The sequence below is a fragment of the Elephas maximus genome, chromosome 4 (genome assembly GCF_024166365.1).
Source record: "Elephas maximus indicus isolate mEleMax1 chromosome 4, mEleMax1 primary haplotype, whole genome shotgun sequence".
Lineage (NCBI taxonomy): Eukaryota > Metazoa > Chordata > Mammalia > Proboscidea > Elephantidae > Elephas > Elephas maximus.
Window position 1 is genome coordinate 53,893,235 of NC_064822.1, and position 16,498 is coordinate 53,909,732.

The 16,498-nt window shown below is 37.9% G+C and overlaps 1 protein-coding gene across 2 annotated transcripts in view; it reads left to right on the plus strand.

Moving 5' to 3' along the window:
* LOC126074663 (prostaglandin-E(2) 9-reductase-like) overlaps window positions 1-16,498 on the plus strand; it is a 51,382-nt gene that overhangs the window by 19,954 nt on the left and 14,930 nt on the right. The gene's annotated exons all lie outside the window — the stretch shown is intronic.

A 16,498-nucleotide genomic window follows, 5' to 3' on the forward strand; every position in this document is an offset into this window, starting at 1 on the left:
CATGCACATATGCTTTATGTGCATTAGTTAGAGTTTTTCTCCTTGTTCAACAACAAGAGAGGCTGGCTGGGAAAAGATTGGGCAAAAATTAAGAGAGTTGGACTCTAGCCTTCCCTGCAATTTACCCTGCAACCCTGTGCATGAAGCATCTCATTTTCTTTATGTCTAAAAAGAGGTAATTGGATTAGGTGATTTTATCAGTCTCCAATACTCTGGGGTTCTTTTGCCAGGAACCAGTTAAAGGCTCTGAGTCTCTCTGTCCTCATGTGTCCACCTAACCAGATGCAATGGATGATCCTTATCTAACCTGGTGGGTCTCTGAATTGTGAGGACCAAGGACCTGATGACAATCTCTTCCTCCCTGAGTGCCTACAAAAAGAGACCCTATTCCTGGGGCAATGTTATTGTCTGGTTTATAAAAAAATTTTTTTTTTTAATTTATATCACATTAACGATATGTTCCTCAGTTCCAATCTGTTCCTCAGTCCCCCAGTCACCCAGTCTGCCTCTCCATACCGATCTCTCTTGGTCTTTTCATGTGTGGCTTTCCAGATATTCCCTACTGTCCACATGAAGTCACTGGACCAACACTGTAATTTGATATTTAGACAAATATAATTTATTGAAGGAATGAACCATGAGAGAGCATGACTTCAATTTGCTGATAATGGAATGCTTTGCCTTACAGGCAAAATGGAAACCCTTGTGGTGTAGTGGTTAAGTGCTAAGGCTGCTAACCAAAAAGGTTAGCAGTTCAAATCCAACAGGTGCTCCTTGGAAACTCTATGAGGCAGTTCTACTCTTTCCCATAGGGTCACTATGAGTTGGAATCAACTCGAAGGCAACTGGTTTTGTTTGTTTGTTTTTGGTTTACAGGCAAAACAGAAATTATTTAACAAGTAGAGTAAGTACAGATAACAACTTCACATTCAAAGCAATGGCAGGAAAGGAGGTGAGATTTACAAGGGTGGCAATTAACTGTGACGCTTTGCTTTATATCAGTTTCTAGTCTAACACACATCTTTAATACTTGATACATTTTAACTAAGGCAATATTTCTTAAATGAAAAGTATAAACAATTCTGACATGAATGTTTAGTGATATAGAAGTTAGTGGTATAATTGCAGCTGGGCCAGCTTAAGTGGAATCCTTGGATATAGAACTGACCATTAGTTAAAAAACCAAAACCAAACCCATTGCTGACAAGTCAATTCCAAATCCTGCGACCCTGTAGTACAGAGTAGAACTGCCCCATAGAGTTTCCAAGGAGCAGCTGGTGGATTCAAACTGCAGACCTTTTGGTTAGCAGTCTAAGCTTTAACCACTGTACTACCAAGGCCCCGATGATTAGTTACGAAACTGTAAAGAAACTGCTTATTTAGCTGAGAGAAAAGAGGTAACGTGTAGGCACTTACTGGGGAAATTCTTCAAGGTGGTTAAGGCAACATGTTTACCTACAGGCTCTAATTTATTTTAGCACTCACTGAGTGTTGTAGGGACAGTCCTAACATAAGAAACACGAATGAGCTTTGTTTTTCAAATGACAACGTTAACGGAAGACTAATGGTTATCAGTAGTGAAGAAGTAAAATCCTCAATTTTCTGAATGGAGCGCTTAATTTTAGTTCTGATATCTCCTCAATTAGACCTATCGGCCCCTCAATTTTTAAAATTTCTTCACACCCTACATATAAAGGTATATATGCTCTTAAAAAACTACTGCAAACCACAGAGACTGGCATAATATTACTTTTAAATGTTGATTTCAAAGACACAAGTTTTAACTTTAATATGAGAACATACACACTTTCAAAGTTAAGCAGGTGCTTGCTGTCAGTGTGGGAATGGTGTCATTGAGTCAGCTTTCTTGGCACTGTTTTCTAAGATGTGAACTGAATCACAAACACAAGAGTATATAAAATGTTATCCATAGTTAAAACTATAAGCTGAATATTTGAGGACCATTCAGGTTATGAAATTGCACACAGTCTGAAGCTCACTGATCATTTCTCTCTCCATGGGGGTATCCATTCTTCTAACTCTATAATAATCAGTTGTTCCTTTCACTGTTTTCGTAGTTTTGCCACTGAAGAGTACATCACTTAATATCAATCTGCCTGTTTTAAAACGTTATGCAAGTGGGTTCTCACTGCATTTCTCCGTAACTTGCTTCATTTAACTGACATTAAGTTTGTGAGAATCATTCCGGTGATGCGTGCAGCTGTAGTTCTATTTTTTTTTTTTTTACACCCACGTGCATATTCTTGAATGTGCATGTAATTTTTATTTTGGTTACTTTTTGAGTTTCATTTTAAATATTTAAGCCTGGTTTGTTTGGAATTTTTTCTGGTGTAAGGTATGAGATGTAAACTGACTTTTTTTTTTTTTTGAAATCCCAAAATGGTTCCTCAGTTGCAATACCACCATTTTAAATAATCCACTTTTCCATGCTGAATTGAAATGCTACCGATTATATCCCAAATGCATCTTATGTATTTGGGTCTACATCTGGGCTTTTTATTCCTTTTTTAAAAATTTTTTTGTTGTACTTTAAGTGAAGGCTTACAGAACAAACTAGTTTCTCATTAAACAGTTGGTACACACATTGTTCTATGACATTGGTTAACAATGTCAACACTCGCCCTTTCCAACCTTGGGTTCCCTATTACCAGCTTTCCTGTCCCCTCCTGCCTCCTAGTCCCTGTCCCTGGGATGGTGTGCCTCTTCAGTCTCATTTTGTTTTATGGACCTGTCCAATCTTTGGCTAGAGGGTGAACCTCAGGATTGACTTCATTAGTGAGCTGAAAGGGTGTCCCAGGGCCATACTCTCAGGGTTTCTCCAGTCTCTGTCAGGCCAGCAAATCTGGTCTTTCTTTTTGAGTTCGAATTTTGTTCTACCTTTTTCTCCAGCTCTGCCCAAGACCCCCTATTGTGATCCTTGTCAGAGCAGTCAGTGGTGGTAGCTGGGCACCATCTAGTTGTACTGGGCTCAGTCTGGTAGAGGCCATGGTAGATGTGGTCCATTAGTCTTTTGGACTAATCTTTCCCTTATATCTTTAGTTTTCTTCTTTCTTCCGCAGGGGTGAGACCAGTAGAGTATCCACTCACAGGCTTTTAAGACCCCATACACTACTCACCAAAGTATAATGTAGAACATTTTCTTTATAAACTATGTTATGCCAACTGAGCTAGATATTCCTCGAGACCATGGTCCCCACAACCCTCGGCCCAGCAATTCTGTCCCTCAGGGAGTTTGGATGTGTCTGTGGAACTTCTATGACCTTGCCTTGTACAAGCTGTGCTGGCTTCCCCAGTATTGTGTACTGTCTTAGCCTTCACCAAAGTTACCACTTATCTATTGTCTATTTAGTGTTTTTCCATCCCCACCCATTCCCTCCGTTGTAACCATCAAAGATTATTTCTTTTTGTATGTAAATCTTCTCATGAGTTTTTACAGTAGTGGTCTCATATAATATTTGTCCTTTTGTGATTAACTTATTTCACTAAGCATAATGCCCTCCAGATTCATCCACGTTATGAGATGCTTCACAGTTTCATCGTTGTTCTTATCATCGAGTAATACTTAATTGTGTGTATGTACCACAGTTTGATTATCCATTCATCTGTTAATGGGCATCTAGGTTGTTTCCATCTTTTTGCTATTGTAGACAGTGCTGCAATTAACAAGGGTGTGCATATGTCTATACCTATGATGGCTCTCATTTCTGTAAGATATAGTCTTAGGAGTGGGATTGCTGGACCATATGGTGTTTCTATTTCTGGCTTTCTAAGGAAGCAACATGTCATTTTTCAAAATGGTTGTATCATTTTGCATTCCCACAAGCGGTGCTTAAGAGTTCTGATCTCCCTGTAGCCTCCCCAACATTTGTTATTTCTTGTTCTTTTTTTTTTTTTTTTTAATTCATGCCAGTAATGCCTGGGTGCGATGGTATATTGTTGTGGTTTTGATTTGCATTTCTCTAATGGCTAGTGATCATGAGCATTTTTTATTTGTCTGTTGGCCACTTAAATGTCTTCTTTGGTAAAGTGTCTCTTTATTTCCTTTGTCCATTCTTTAATTGGATTATTTGTCTTTTTGTTGTGGTATTGCATTTTCTTGTAGATTTTAGAGATTAGACCTTTGTCTGATTTGTAATAATAAAAAAATCTTTCCTATTCAGTAGGTTCTCTTTTTCCTTTTTTTGGTGAAGTCTTTTGATGAGCATAAGTGTTTAATTTTTAGAAGATCCCATTTGTCTAGCTTATCTTCTGAAGTTTGTGTGTTGTTAGTTGTGGTTTGTATCCTGTTAATGCCGTGTATTAGGACCTCTAGCGTTGATCCTATTTTTTCTTCTACAAACTTCATAGTTTTTGGCTTTATATTTAGGTCTTTGATCCAGTTTGATTTAGTTTTTGTAAATGGTGTGAGGTTTGGTCGTATTTCATTTTTTTTTTTTTTTTGGAGATGGACATCCAGTGTTGCTAGTACCACTTGTTAAAAAGACTGTCTTTTCCCCATTTGATGGAATTTTGGCCCTTGTCAAACATCAGGTGACCATAGGTGGATGGATTTTTACATCTGGGGTTCTCAATTCTTTACCATTGGTCAATGTATCTGTCATTGTACCTATAACAGGCTGTTTTGACTACCATAGCATATAGTACATTCTGAGATCAAGTAGTGAGAGTCCTCCTACTTTATTCTTCTTCTTCAATAGTGCTTTACTTATCAGTAAACTTCCTATCAGTAAACATCCCTTTCCGTATGAAGTTAATGATAATTTTTTCCATCTCTTTAAAGAATGTTGCTGGTATTTGGATTGGTATTGCATTGTATTCGTAAATCGCTTTGGGTCAAATTGTCATTTTCACCATGTTGAGTTTACCTATCCATGAGCATGGTTTGTTTTTCCATTTATGTATATCTCTTTTGGTGTCTTGCAGTAGTGTTTTGTAGTTTTCTTTGTATAGGTCTTTTACATCACTGGTTAGATTTTCCTATTTTATTTTTTTAGGGCTATTATGAATGGTATTGTTTTCCTGATTTCCTTTTCATCATTCTCTCTATTGCTGTATAGGAAACCAACTGATTTTTCTGTGTTGATCTTGTATCTTGCTATTCTGCTGAATCTATTAGTTCCAGTAGTTTTTTCGAGGAGTCTTTTGGGTTTTCTATGTGTAGTATCAAATCATCTGCAAATAGGGACAGTTTAACTTCTTCATTACCAATTTGGATACCCTCATTTCTTTTCCTTGCCTTATTGCTGTAGCTAGGACTTCCAACACAATGTTAAATAGGAGTGGTGATAAAGGGCATAGTTGTCTTGTTCCTGTTCTTCAGCGGAATATTTTCAGCCGCTCTCCATTAAGAACGACATTGGCCATTGGTTTTGCATTAAAAAAAAAAAGTTGGCCGTTGGTTTCGCATAGATGTCCTTTATTATGTTGAGAAACTTCCCTTCTATACGTATTTTATTGAGGGTTTTTATCAGGAATGGGAGCTGGACTTTGTCAAATGCCTTTCCTGCGTTAATTGAGATAATCATGTGATTCTTTTCTCTCCTTTTATTTATGTGGTGGATTATGTTGATTGGTTTTCTAACATTCAACCATCCTCGCATAGCTGGTGTGAATCCTGCTTGGTCATAGTATATTATTTTTTTGATATGATCCTGAATTTTATTGGCTAGAATTTTGTTGAGATTTTTTGCATCTGTATTCATGAGAGATATTGGTCTGTAATTTTGTTTTTCTGCGGTATCTTTGCCTGGTTTTGGCATCAGGGTTATGCTGGCTTCATAGAATGAATTTAGAAGTATTGTTACCTGTTCTACCTTCTGAGATGGTTTGAGTAGTACTGGTGTAAGCTCTTCTCTGAATGTTTGGTATAATTCTCCAGGGAAGCCATCTGGGCCAGGACTTTTTTTTGTTGTGAGTTTTTTTTTTTTTTAACCTTTTCAGTGTCTTCTCTTGTTACGAGTCTGTTCAGATTTTCAACATCATTTTGTGCTAGTTTGGGTAGGTAGTGTGTTTCTAGAACTCGTCCGTTTCCTCTAGTTTTTCAAATTTGTTGGAGTATAGATTTTCATAATAGTGTTATGATCTTTTTTATTTCATCTGGGTCTATTGTAATATCCCACATTTCATTTCTTATTTGCGTTCTCTCCTGTTTTTCTTTTGTCAATATGGCCAGTGGTTTTTGATTTCGTTGATCCTTTCAAAGAACCACCTTTTGGTTTTTGTTGATTCTTTCTATTGTTTTTCTATTTGCTATTTCATTTATTTCTGCTCTGATCTTTACTATTTCCTTTCTACTTGTGGCTATGGGTTTCTTTTGCTGTTCTCTGTGTGTTCAAGTTGTGTAGCTAAAGTTTTGATTTTGTCCCTCTATTCTTTGTTGATGTGTGCATCTATTGCTATAAATTGACCTCTGAGGGCTGCCTTTGCTGTGTCCCAAAGGTTTGGGTATAATGTGTTTTCATTCTCATTTGATTCTGGGAATATTTTGATCCCATCTCTGATTTCTTCTATTACCCAGTGGTTTTTAAGCAGGGCGTTATTCAGTTTCCATGTAATTGGTTATTTTTTTTCTTACTCTTCCTGTTGTTAATTTCTACTCTGATGGCACTGTGGTCAGGGAAGGTACTTTGTATTATTTCAGTGTTTTGGATTTTGTTGAGGGTTGCTCTGTGGCCTAAGATGTGATCTGTTCTGGACAACCTTCCATGTGCCTTGGAAAAGAATGTACTTTGCAGCTGTTAGGTGGAGTGTTCTGTAAAGGTCTATGAGGTCAAGTTGGTTGATTGTGCCCTTTAGCTGTTCTGTAACCTTGCTGAGTTTCTTTCTAGATGTGCTGTCCTTTACTGAGAGTGGTATGTTGAAGTCTCCTAGTATCACTGTGGAATTGTCAATTTCTCTTTTCAGTGCTATTAGAATTTGTTTTATATATTTTGGAGCCCTGTCATTGGATGCGTAGATGTTTATTATGGTTAAGTCTTCATGGTGGATCACTCCTTTAATCATTGTACAGTGCCCTTCTTTGTCTTTTATGGTGGATTTTGTTTTAAAGTCTATTTTATCTGAGATTAGTATTACCACTGCTACTCTTTTTTGGAAGTTGTTTGCTTGATATATTTTTTTAATCGTTTGATTTTTAAGAAATTTACATCTTTGTTTCCAAGGTGTGTCTCTTGTAGATAGCATATTGATGGATCCTGTTTTTTCTTCCATTCTGTCACTCTGTCACCTTATGTGTGCATTTAGGCCATTTACATTTAGTGTAATTATTGATAGGTATGAGTTTATTGCTATCATTCTGTACTTCTTCTTTTTTTTTTTTCTGACATTTTCTTTGTTCCTTCTACTCTCCTGTGCTGAGTTCCTTTTGTTTGTGGATTTCCTTTTCATTTCTTTTGTGCTTGTAGATTTTGTTTTTATTGAGACTTTATGTTTTTCTTCTTTATTTTGATGAGTAGGTTTGTTAACTTTCTTTGTGGTTACCTTGAAATTTTCCCCTATCTTCCTAGGTTTGAACTAGTCTATTATTACTGGGTATCACCTTGCCTTCCTCTCCATTGGAAAGTTCTATGCTTATACCATTTATTCCCTCTTTTATTGTTCTGACATTGTTGTCATTTACAGATTAACCTCTCTGATTCCCTGTTGTATTTTTTTTGGTTTCGAATAGTCTTTGAGAGTTCATTTCCTAGGTTGATATCTTGCTGGTACAATCTTGCATCCTAGATTCAGGCTATGGTTTGATGTTGTTTGTTCTCAGACCAAAGGACTCCCTTTGATAATTCTTGTAAGTTTGGTTTGGCTTTTACATATTTCTTTAATTTCTGTTTATCTGTAAATGTCCTAATTTCACCACCATACTTGAACAAGAGTTTTGCAAGATATATTATTCTTGGTTGGCAGTTCTTTTCTTTCTTTCAAGGTTTTATATATGTCATCCAATTGCCTTCTTGGCTGCATGGTTTCTGCCAAGTAATCAGGACTTAGTCATATTGTTTCTCCTTTGTATGTCACTTTTTGTTTTTCTTGAGCTGCTCTCAGGACTTTTTCTTTGTCTTTGGTTTTAGCAAATGTGATTATGATATGCCTTGGTTATTTTCTTTTGCGATCTATCTATATGGCGTTTGTTGAGGTTCTTGGATGCTCAGCTTTTCTTCTTTCATGATATTAGGGAAGTTTTCTGTCTGCAACTCTTCAATGGTCCTCTCTGTGTTTTCCGTTTTCTCCCCTGTTCTGGAACTCCGACCACTTGCAAATTATTGCTTTTGATTGTACCCCACATAATTCTCAGGGTTTCCACATCTTTCTTCATTCTTTTTTCTGATTTTTCCTCAAACAGAATTGTATCCAAGTGTTTGTCTTCTATTTTGCTGATCCTGTCTTCCATCATTTCAAACATGCTCCTCAGCCCTTCTATGAGTGTGTCCATTTCTGAAATCTTGTTGTTTATATTTTGGATTTCTAGTTTTTTTTTTGTATGATTTCTAGCTGTGAATTTGTTTTGGCATTTTGCTTCTGTATTATTTTCCTGAATTCTTCCATATTTTGGTCTGCATTTGCCATGAATTTTTCTGCCTATTCCATGTATTTGTCTACTTTTTCCTCACTTTTGTCTGCTTTTGGCCTCAGCTCTTGGTTAGCTGTGAATATTAGGGATTTGAATTCCCTGTCAGGTAGTTCTGGTGTCTTTTGTTCTACTGGGAAATCATCTGGTGTTTTATTTTGGATGCCTACTGGAACCATTCTGTCGGTTTTTTTTTTTTATATTGTCTGCTGTCTCTGGGACATTTAGTGGTTATTTTCTTCATTTATTGCTTGCAGATCTGTTTCATCCTGCCTTTTTGTTTTATTTAGTTATGTCTGAGCAGATGGGCTGTGCATTCTTTGCTTGTCTGTGGTCATACTTTTCACCTCCTTGTCCAATGGGCAGGTTCAGCAGCTCGGCTACATTGTAGCACGGCAGGTCCAGCTGGAGGGGAGGGGCTCTGGGTTGGGTTGTTTGTGGCACACACTAGGGCCAACAGGGTGTTCCAGGAGTCCATGTTAATGCTGCCCGGGGGTGTGATGTTCAGCACATGGTGCAGGTAGGCAGGAAGGGGGGGTAGGTTGTGATATGTGGAGCTAATATGGGTATGGGAAAGATGAGAGAGTGGAGACAGAACCAGGAACCAAAGACAAACAAAAAAAGAGTGCTAAGGAAGCTTGATGTTGGAGTGGAGAGATGAGAAACCAAGAAATGGAAAAAGAAAAAAAGTAACTAGATTAATATTTGAAAAGAAGAAAAAAGAAAGAAAAGAAAAAAGCCTCCAGGTGTCCTACCATTTTGGCAACTAAGGCCAGAGAGTGGCTTCCAGTCTGCACAGTATAGTATAGCCTGACTAAAGGGGGTATAGGTGTCATGCAGTGCTAGGTATTCAAGAGACAGGAAGAGAAGGTAAGTATAGAGAGATGAGAACTGAAGAAAGACAGAAAGGAAAAAAGAGAAAGAGAAAAAAAAAAAGAAAGAAAGAAGAAAGAAAAAAAGGGATGCCCCCGCCAGAGATCTCACCAACTGTGGAAGTGGCTCCTAAGCCATGCAGTGCAGCCCAGCCAGAAGGGGCTCCCAAGCTGTGAAAAGAAAACAAACAAAACAGAACACAACAAAGCAAAACAAAACAAAACAAAGCAAAAAAAAAAAAAAAAAAAAAAGGAAAAGTCCCAGTGATCCCACCGGCATGGTGTCTTGGGCTGGGGGAGTGGTTCCTCAGTTTAGCAGCACTTCACAGCCTTTCAAACAAAGATGGCATGTGGAGCCATGTGTTCAAGAGAAAGTGGGCAGGGAGGTAGTAGGAGGCACAGAAGAAACCAAAAGAAATAGCAACAGACAAATGGCATTCAGGTAGCTGAGCAGTGTGGGCAGGGTGAATTCAAGCAGCCTGAGTCAGAAACAGTTGCCTCCAGGTTAAGAGACTGTGGCTGGCAGGAAGCAGGGGAGGCTGGGAGGGGGGAAGAAGAGTGGGGGCTATGAAAGCATATATCACTGGTTACTGTGTGCTCTGTCTCCTGCTGGGAACTTTGTGAAGCTGCTTTCCTGAACTCCCTGTCCGCTGATCTCTGATGTGGGTGGGGTGAATCCAAGCAGCATGAACAATGAGCTTCTCAGCTGGTGGAGCCACTGCTATTAGCCAGGAAGTGTGGAGGTAGAGCAGCAGGGAGAGGATAAGGGGCTAAAAAGTGTGTTTTGCTGGTTACCAGGTGCCCTGTCTCCTGCTGGGAGCTCTGTGAAGTTGCTTTCCCATGATCCATGTCCATTGATCTCCGACAGGAGTCCAAGATGGTGAATCTGTACTGCTTTAGCTGATAAGGAAGCTCTGCATGTATCTCTCCTCACTCTCTGTCTCTGTAAGTTTCTTATTCCATTCAGTGCTTGGCTGAGTTCTTTATCTCTTCAATTGACATTTAGGGTTGCAAGAGTGATGATTGTCTCTGTTTTACTTAGTTTTTCGGGTCTTTCCTATTTGGGGACAACGTGGTGTTTCTATGGTGCCATGTTGGCCCAGTTTGCTCATTTTTACTTCTTCATAGTCTCCCATTTCATGAATACGTAAAAATTTATTCAAATACTGTTGGGGCAATTTTTGTTACTTAATAGTTTGTCTATTTGTTTTTGGCATTTGAATAATCCTGAGAGGAACGTTCTTGTATGTATATGCTGGTGCACACAGAGCAGAGCATCCATAGGATATATTCCTTGAAATAGGAATGAAACTGAATGGAAACAGGGCAGGAGCAGGTTCACATTAAAGTAATATCAAACTTTTTCTAACCTTATTTTACCTACTTACACTTCAAGCCGGATTCAGAAGAGGATGTGGAACCAGGGATATCATTCCTGATGTCAGACGGATCTTGACTAAAGGCAGAGAATACCAGAAAGATGTTTACCTGTGTTTTATTGACTATGCAAAGGCACTCGACTGAGTAGGTCATAATAAATTATAGCTAACATTGAGAAGAATGGGAATTCCAGAACACTTAATTCTGCTTATGAGGAACCTGTACATGGATTCAAAAGTCATTCGTTCGAACAGTCCAAGGGGATACTGGGTGGTTTAAAGTCAGGAAAGGTGTGTGTCAGGGTTGTACCCTTTACCATACCTGTTTAATCTGTATGTTGAGCAAATAATGTGAGAAGCTGGACTATATGAAGAAGAAAGCCGGGGCATCAAGATTGGAGGAAGACTCATTACCAACCTCTGTTATATAGATTACACAACCTTGCTTGCTGACTGTGAAGAGAACTTGAAGCACTTACTGATGAAGATCAAAGGCCACAGCCTTCAGTATGGATTATAACTCAACATAAAGAAAATGGATTATAACTCAACATAAAGAAAACAGAAATCCTCACAAATGGACCAATAAGCAACATCATGAAAAACAAGGAAAAGATTGAAGTTGACAAGGACTTCATTTTACTTGAATCCACGGTCAACACCCATGGAAGCAGCAGTCAGGAAGTAAAACGATTTATTGCATTGGACAAATCTGCTGCAAAAGATCTCTTTAAAGTGTTGAAAAGCAAAGATGTCACCTTGAAGACTAAAGTGTGCCTGACCCAAACCATGGTGTTTTATTTTTTAATTTTTATTGTGCTTTCAGAGAAAGTTTACAAATCAAGTCACCCTCTCATTCAAAAACTTACATACACCTGGCTATATACTCCTAGTTGCTCTCCCCCTAGTGAGACAGCACACTCCTTCCTCCACCCTCTATTTTCATGTCCATTTGGCCAGCTTCTGACCCCTCTGCCCTCTCATTCCCCTCCAGACAGAAGATGCCTACATAGTCTTATGTGTCTACTTGATCCAAGAAGCTCACTCTTCACGAAAATCATTTTCTATCCCATAGTCCAGTCCAATCCCTGTCTGAAGAGTTGGCTTTGGGAATGGTTCCTGTCTTGGCCTAACAGGTCTGGGGACCATGACCTCTGGGGTCCTTTTAGTCTCAGTCAGACCATTAATTCTGGTCTTTTTATGAGAATTTGAGGCCTGCATCCCACTGCTTCCCTGCTCCCTCAGGGGTTCTCTGTTGTGTTCCCTGTCAGGGCAGTCATAGGTTGTAGCTGGGAACCATCTAGTTCTTCTGGTCTCAGGTCGATGTAGTCTCTGGTTTATGTGGCCCTTTCTGTCTCTTTGGCTCATAACTACCTTGTGTCTTTGGTGTTCTTCATTCTCCTTTGCTCCAGGTAGGTTGAGCCCAATTGATGCATCTTAGATGGCCACTTGCCCGCGTTTAAGACCCCGGATGCCACTCTCCAAAGTGGGCTGCAGAATGTTTTCTTAATAGATTTTGTTATGCCAATTGATTTAGATGTCCCCTGAAACCATAGTCCCCAAACCCACACCCTTGCTACACTGGCTTTTGAAGCATTCAGTTTATTTAGGAAACTTCCTTGCTTTTGGTTTAGTCCAGTTGTGCTGACCTCTCCTGTATTATGTGTTGTCTTTCCCTTCACCTAAAACAGTTCTTATCTACTGTCTAATTAGTGAAAGCTCCTCTCCCTCCCTCCCTACCTCTCCCCTCTTGTAACCACCAAAGAATATTTTCTTCTCTGTTTAAACTATTTCTCTAGTTCTTATAACAGTGGTCTTATACGATATTCATCCCGTTGCAACTGACAAATTTCACTCAGCATGATGCCTTCCAGGTTCCTCCATGTTATGAAATGTTTCACAGATTCATCATTGTTTTTTAACGATGGGTAGTATTCCATTGTGTGAATAAGCCATAATTTATTTATCCATTCATCCGTTGATGTGCACCTTGGTTGCTTCCATCTTTTTGCTATTGTAAACAGTGCTGCAATGAACATGGGTGTGCGTATATCCGTTCATGTATAGGCTCTTATTTCTCTGGGATATATTCCAAGGAGTGGAGTTGCTGGAACGTATGGTAGTTCTATTTCCAGTTTTTTAAGAAAGCACCAAATTGATTTCCAAAGTGGTTGTACCATTTTACATCTCCACCAGCAGTGTATAAGTGTCCCAGTCTCTCCACAACCTCTCCAACATTTATTATTTTGTGTTTTGGATTAATGCCAGCCTTGTTGGACTGAGATGGCATCTCGTAGTTTTGATTTGCATTTCTCTAATGGCTAATGATCACGAACATTTCCTTATGTATTTGTTAGCTACCTGAATGTCTTGTTTACTGAAGTGCCTGTTTGTATCCTTTGCCCATTTTGGCAATCATGTATCATGTAGTAGTGTCATGTAGATTTTAGAGATCAGTCTCTGATCAGAAATGTCATAGCTAAAAACTTTTTCCCAGTCTGTAGGTAATCTTTTTATTCTTTTGGTGAAGTCTTTGGATGAGCATAGGTGTTTGACTTTTAGGAGCTCCCAGTTATCTAGTTTTTCTTCTGCATTGTTAGTAATGTTTTATATACTGTTTATGCCATGTATTAGGGCTCCTAATGTTGTCCCTATTTTTTCTTCCATGATCTTTATCGATTTAGATTTTATATTTAGGTCTTTGATCCATTTTGAATTAGTTTTTGTTCATGGTGTGAGATATGGGTCTTGTTTAATTTTTTTGCAGTTAGATATCCAATTATGCCAACACAATTTGCTAAAGAGACTGTCTTTTCCATATTTAACTGACTATGGGCCTTTGCCAAATATCAGCTGTTCATAGGTGGTTGAATTTATGTCTGGATTCTCAATTCTATTCCTTTGTTCTATGTATCACTTGTACCAGTAACTGATGTTTTAACTTCTGTGGGGTTTTCATAGGTTTTAAACTCAGGTAGTGTGAGAACTCCTATTTTGTTCTTTTTCTGTAATGCTTTAATTATCTGGGCCTCTTCCCTTTCCATATTGAGTTCATGATTTTTTTCTCCATCTCATCAAAAAATGCCTTTGGAATTTGGATTGGCATTGCATTGTATCTATAGATTGCTTTGGATAGAATAGACATTTTCACAATGTTCAGTCTTCCTATTCACGAGCAAGGTGTGTTTTTCCACTTAGGTAGGTCTCTTGCAGTTTCTTGCAGTAGTGTCTTTTTGTTCTCTTTTTATAGGTCTTTTATGTCTCTGGCTAGATTTATTCCTAAGTATTTTATTTTCTTGGAGGCTTTAGTATATGGTATTGATTTGGGGATTTCCTCTTCAAAGTTCTCTTTGTTTGTGTAGAGGAATCCAACTGACTTTTGTGTGTTTATCTTGCTGATACTTTGCTGAACTTTTCTATTTGTTCGAGGTGTTTTTTTGTGGGTTCTTTACGGTTCTGCGTGTGAGATCATATCATCTGTAAATAGAGATACTTTCACTTTTTCCTTTCCAATTGGGATTCCCTAGATTTACTTTTCTAGCCTAACTGCTCTGGCTAGGACCTCCAGCACAATGTCGAATAAGAGTGGTGATAAAGCGCATCCCTGTCAGGTTCCCGTTCTCAAAGGAAATGCTTTCAGACTCTCTCCATTAGTCTTAGGGTTAGGATTGGCTGTTGACTTTGTATAAATGCCCTTTTTTATGTTTAGGAATTTCCTTTCTATTCCTATTTTGCTGACAGTTTTTATCAAGAATGGGTGCATGAATTGATAAGGGTGCAAGAATTCTGCATGAATTGATAAGATCACGTGGTTCTTATCTTTTGTTTTATGTATATGAAAATTACATTAATTATTTTTATAATGTTAGACCACCCCTGCATACCTGGCATGAATCCCACTTGGTTAGAGGTATTTTTTTGTATGTTGTTGAATTCTGTTGGCTAGAATCTTGTTGATGATTTTTGTGTCTAAATTCATGAGGGATATAGGTCTGTAATTTTCTTTTCTTCTTGTGCCTTTACCTGGTTTTGGTACCAGGGATATGGTGGCTTCATAGAATGAGTTCGGGAGTATTTCATCCTTTTCTATGCTCTGAGATAGCTTTAGTAGTAGTGGTGTTAACTCTTCCCTGGAAATTTGGTAGAATTCTTCAGTGAAGCCATCAGGGCCAGGGCTTTTTAATTTCAGTTGGGTCTGTTGTGATATCGCCCATCTCATTTCTTATTCAGGTTATTTGCTTCCTCTCCTGTTTTTCTTTTTGTCATTTTGGCCAATGATTGATCTTTTCAAAGAATCAGCTTTTGGTCTTAACACTTTCAATTGTTTGTCTGTTCTCTACTTCATTTAATTCTTCTCTAATTTTTATTATTTACTTTTTTCTGGTGCCCAAGGGCTTCTTTTGCTGCTCACTTCCTATTTGTTCAAGTCTTAGGGATAATTCTTTGATTTTGGCCTTTTCTTCTTTTTGGAGGTGTGCAGTTATTGTTATAAATTGACCTCTGAGCACTGCTTTTGTTGTGTCTCAAAGGTTCTAGTAGAAAGCATTTTCATTCTTATTAGATTGTATGAATTTCTTTATTCTGTCCTTAATTTCTTCTATAACCAAGTAGTATTTGAGCAAGGTGTTGTTCAGTTTCCATATGATTGATTTTTTTTCCTTGCTTTTTCTGAAATTGATTTCTACTTTTATGGGTTTATGGTCTGAAAAGATGCTTTGTAATATTTCAATGCTTTGGATTCTGTTAAGTCTTGCTTTATGATCTAATATGTGGTCTATTCTAGTGAATGTTCCATGTGCATTGCAAAAGAAAGCAGATTTGGCTTTTGTTGGGTGGTGTGTTCTCTATATATCTGTAACTTTAAGTTGGTTGATTGTGGCATTCAGATCTTCTGTGTCTTTGTTGAGATTTTTCCGGATGTCCTGTCCTTTACCAAAAGTCACCTACTGTTATTGTGGAGCTGTCTATCTTGCTTTTCAGTGCTGTTAGAGTTTGTTTTATGTATTTTGGAGCCCTGTCATTGGGTGTGTAAATATTTATTATGGTTATATTCTCTTGGTATATTGATCCTTTAATCATTATATAGTGTCCTTTTTTATCCTTTGTGGTGGATTTTTCTTTAAAGTCTGTTTTGTCAGAAATTAATATTGCCACTCCTGCTCTTTTTTTATTGTTGTTTGCTTGATGTATTTTTTTCCATCCTTTGAGCTTTAGTTTGTTTGTGTCTTTAAGTCTAAGATGTTTCTATTGTAGGCAGTATATAGACAAGTCATGTTTTTTAATCCGTTCTACCACTCTCTGTCTCTTTATTGGTGCATTTAGTCCATTTACATTGAGTGTAATTATTGATAGGTATGAGTTTAGTGCTGTCATTTTGATGTCTTTTTTGTGTTGTTGACTGTTTCTATTTTCCACTTAATTTTCAGTGCTGAGTAGTGTTTCTTTATTATATTGTCTTTCTTCTTTTTCATTGTTGTTGCTTTTGTATTTGCAAAGTCATTATGTTTTTATGTTTTTTTAATTTTTATGTGTAGGATTGTTAGTTTCCTTTGTGATCACCTAAAAATTTACCTCTATTTTTCTAAGTTTAAACCAAACCTGTATTTCTTTATTTCGCCTTTACTTCCTTTCCATATGAAAGATCTATGGCTACATGTTTTAGTCCC